Source organism: Cryptomeria japonica, chromosome 9, assembly GCF_030272615.1.
Source record: "Cryptomeria japonica chromosome 9, Sugi_1.0, whole genome shotgun sequence".
Lineage (NCBI taxonomy): Eukaryota > Viridiplantae > Streptophyta > Pinopsida > Cupressales > Cupressaceae > Cryptomeria > Cryptomeria japonica.
The window spans coordinates 184,193,130-184,198,173 of NC_081413.1; positions in this window are offsets into that span (position 1 = coordinate 184,193,130).

The following is a 5,044-nucleotide window of genomic DNA, read 5'->3' on the forward strand; positions in this document are numbered from 1 at the left end:
TTGGATGGGATGATAAGGTTTCAGGATCTTGATCTTGATTTTCTTTAGGACTCATTTCTTCGTGCTCTAAATTATCCTCTTGACATGAGGTTGGACTTTGGATATGCATGGGGGATTTTGACAAGGGATCAATGTTTTGGCATGAAGGAAATGCAATTTGAACATTTGTAAGATCAGACATTCCAGTCGTAAAGCTTTCTTGCATCTTAGATTTGGATCCACTTTTAGGTATTCAAGGAATCACTTCTTGTTGAGGGACACCTGTCATCAACATTTGTGTGGCCATCATTTGATCTGGTGTTAAAGGTGTTGCATTAAACAATGGATTGTTTATTATTTCGAATGTTGACTTTTGTGGAATAGTCACTGTCAAAGTTCGTGAAGCATGCTTACTCAACAACGTGTGTTGAGGTTCTTGTTGCACATTTTCTTCGTTTGGATGTGGAGAGAAACTTAACAACTCACCGCCTTTTTGTTTTTGTACATTAATCTGCGCATTTGAGGAGGTCATATTACAATGTCTCCCCTATACGCTTGGATACTAAGCTAGGTTTGACCAAATGACATGGATGACAAAAAGACAAAAGTTTGATAAGGTCTAGACTTCCTAACAATGACTTAGGGTTTATCAAAGATTTGGATTACTCAAGTATGACAAAACCTAGTTTTGACACTATATGCTAAGGGACAATTACTATGCAAGTGACCCTAATATGATATGATAATGACCTAAGCTTAATGAAGAAATCTAGGGTATGCAAATGCAAATGTATGACAATGTCAACCTAAGACGAAACCTAAGGTTGAATTATGAAATGATATTACTCTTATGTAAGAGGACACATGCAAATGGATGACCCTTATTGATATGTGAAAGGAGTATGACTTAGGTGAAAACCTAACCTTGGTACTTGACAACGACTTTGCAAAATCCAAACCTAAATCTAAGTGACATGAATGTTGAGACAAGATTTTGAAAAATGTTTGACAACCATATTTGAAGGTGTTTGAACTTTGAAATATTCTTGTGTTTAACCTTGTTTTGAATCAATTTTGTCTTGGTTTTGAAATGAGACACAACTCAACTTTTGACAAGTAAAGAAGACAAGATATTTTAACTTAGACTCAAGACAATCATGCTCATTCACACATTTCTTATGGATGGCAAGGGCAGTAGGTACTTGAGAGGTAGACTTGTTATGGGATTCAAGGAGAATACATAGATGCTTGACCCCACGGGCTCCCCTCCACGACACTCACTTCTCAGGGCAGCCAAGCATTAGTCCCCATGGAAATCTCCCCATGGCGAACTTAGTATTTCTTCCAAGTATCCGAACTCCTCCTTCTCAAGCAACTAGAAGGATTTTTGGCCTCTAAATACAAGGTGTTTAACAAGGATTTCTGTTAAGCGCTACTCCTTGGTGTCACGCAAGCATGATTGAGACATTAAGCCCACCAAGATACCAAAAAAATGTAGTCACGCAAGCATGATTTAGACCTTGAGGCCCTACTTAGATGTTGATATGAGAAAGAGTTCAAGGGTCATCACTTCCCAAGTAACTACAATTCCCACGTAACCCTTCCTTCAAAGCTTTCGCCCATCAGATATTTATTTATAGTGAGTTAGAATGGTAGGGTACTCTAGCTGTGCTCACTTTGGGTCATTCCCTTCTCACGATTGTCACTTGCTTGCAAAAGAAAGCAAATGGTCGGGAAGGCAGGCCCTCTAAAGGTAACAAACAATCTGAGCCATGAGAAAGGTATTGAAGATCTGGATTTCTGATCACCCTAAGAAGGATGAGAGCATATTCTCCTACTCCAATGTCAAACTCAACAATCAAAGAAAACACATGTTCATTCCATCCTAATTAGCAATCATACTAGGTGCCTAATTATGAACCACAAACACAAAAATTCGGTTGAAATACAAGGCATCCTGCAAAATCATCAAGTTAAAAGTTTGATTTGTTTGGTCTTTGACTAGCGAACCTAAATAAAATTTGTTAGTAGTTTCATTTTTGTCTTTGCCATGCATAATGCCAAGGTGCTGCACAAAGAATCAGTACCAAAGAAAAACCAAAATGCAGAAACAGAGTGCAAAACAAAGTAATTTGCAAGTAAAAACACTGCTTTTTACCTCTGTTTTTGGCCTTACACAGGCGCAAAATGTCTTACATAGGCACAAAATGCAGTAACACAGGCGCAGAATGCACTGACATAGGTGTAGATCCCTTTGACACAGGCGCAGAAGTCCTTGACACAGGTGCAGATTACTTGACACAAGGCGCAGATTGCTCCTACACAAGCGCAAAAGTGCCCAGAAACCCCTGAATTGCCCTGTTTCTTGGATTTTTTTCACCTGCAAATCAACTCAAAAGCACTCAAAAGCCTTGTTAGGGGGTTAGTTCACGTCGGGTTCACCAATTAATGTAGCTAGGAATTTGGAAATCATCAAAGCAATATAAACATTAGCCTAGCTCAATCACGAAAACTCAATTGCAGTGATAACAATCCTAAAAACATTCAATGAAAACATGAAAACAAGACATTCAAAATGAAATCTAAGCAAACCAAATGCAGATGTCTCCTTCATGTGGCTCCATTGTCCTTCTTTCTCCTTCAAATAGCTTTGTTTTGTGGATCTCACCTACAAGTGCATACACATGAGATGAAAGCAAGATTGACAAGAAAGCATGACAACATAAGGGTACTAGAAGCGTGATTGATTCGACCACAGGGTTTGATTGAAGAAATTCATCCAATTTATAGATAAATTGGAGAAATGACAAGATTAGAATGAAGAGATTTGAAAGGAAATTTCAAATCAAGAATGACAATTATGACAAATTATGACAAATTGACACTTTCTATGCAAGATTGATTGATTGTCAATTATGACAAATTACTATGTCAAAATTGATTGATTGTCAATTATGACAAATTATGACAAATTTGCTATGTCATTCCCATGAAATTAGGAGAAAATTAGGAGAGAATTGAAAATTAGATGAATTAGAAATTAGGAAATTAGAAAATTGATGAAAATTAGAAAATTAGGAATTAGGAGAAATTAGTAAATTGGAAAATTAGGTAAATTAATTAATAATTTCTCATTCATTAATTAATTTACAAAAATAGGAGGAATTAATTAGCCAATTAAATAAACATTTAAGTGTGACAAGAAGACTTAGGATAAATAAATAAATCATTTATCCTAAAGAGAAAATGGAGAGAAAATGACAAACAAGGTTAAATGAATAAATCATAATACCCTAGAAGATAAATTAGAAATGCAAGGACGGCAATTAGGTCTTGATGTAAGATTGATTTGATGTCGATTCGATCATGATTTTGAATTGATAAATGATTCATACTGATAAGCAATTGCGATTGGTTGACAAATTGACCAATATTGATAAAGAGACCAAATTGATATGCGCCAATTGACATGATTGAAGAGGACAAGGATCGATGACAAATCGATCGCAAAATTGACGAGATTGACAAGGATAAGGATCGATGACAAATCGATCACAAAATGACAAGATTGATAAGAGGACAAAACCCTAATTCCATCATCGATTAGAATTGATAATGTCCAAAATAATGATAAAAGAGCACGCACATTGATGCGATAGGATAAGATCGACCAAAATCATGACTAAAGATTATTATCGACAAGACCAAATTTGAAAGCGAGATAAATGAAGAATGCAAAAGAAGGACTCAATGATTGCAAATGATAAAGACCAAGTGCGTGACATAGAAGAAATGTTAATGCGACGCAAAAACCCTAAAATAAGGCAATGCGCAAATGTTAAAGTACGATTCCACAAGCATTGACCAGTTTTAGACGTTTACAGAAAGCTCCAAAATACACAACCCCAAATAGCATCAAATTTCTCTCAATTGACAAACTAATGACACTCTAATGGCTCTGATACCATGTGAGAATTTTTCAAGATCTAGAGGCAATGGAAAGCACAATAAGAAAGAGCAAAATAGATGATAGGAATAAACTGTATTCTATCAAGATGAAAATATGATCAACTAGATCATTACAAGATGTTCAATGATTGTTTGTACAAACAATGTAGATGAGCCTACTTATATAGGCAAGGCTGGGGATATGTGAGCACACAAACATGACATGTGGCTCAATAAGAAACAAGGGTAGGTAGGAAATAGGTGTGGGTAGGTAGGAGAAACAATAAAATATTCCAAATGAGGTGGAATGTAACACCAAGATAAGATCAACACCATAAAAGGTGGAAATTCTCCTACACACACTATCCCAATGTGGCACAGACACCCAAGTGTCTCATACCCAAACTACTATTAAATGTATGTACTTAAGTAAACTTAAGTAAGGTGTAATAATATCCAAGATGAATAATTATTTACACCAACAATTATGTCACCTTCATTGATGATTTTTCATGTAAGTGTTGGATTTACTTTCTTAAGTCTAAAGAGTCTGATGAAGTGTTGTCCAAATTTAAAGAGTTCAAAGCTCTAGTTGAAAATTTATCTAGCAAGAAAATAAAAGTTCTTAGATATGATAATGTAGGAGAATATATTTCTGGTGTTTTTAATAACTTTTGTGTTGAAGCTGGGATTAAGAGGGAGTTATGTGTCCCTTATAATCCTCAACAAAATGGCATGGATGAAAGAAAGAATAGGACTATTGTTGAGGCAACAAAGGCTATGATTCATGACCAAAGTCTCCAAACCTTTCTTTGGTTTGAGGCTTGCAGAATAACAGTTCACATTCATAATCGTAGTCCTCATCAGATTCTAGACAATTTGACTCCAGAAGAAGCTTTTTCAGGTGTCAAACCAGATGTTAGTTATTTTAGAATCTTTGGATGTCCAGTTTATATTCATGTTCCAAAAGAGAAAAGAACTAAATTAGAACCCTCTAGCAAGAAAGGCATCTTTATTGGTTATAGTGAATCTTCAGAAGCATATAGAATACACATTCCAGGTAAAAAACATATTGAAATCAACATAGATGTTTCTTTTGATGAAGATGTAGCTTGCA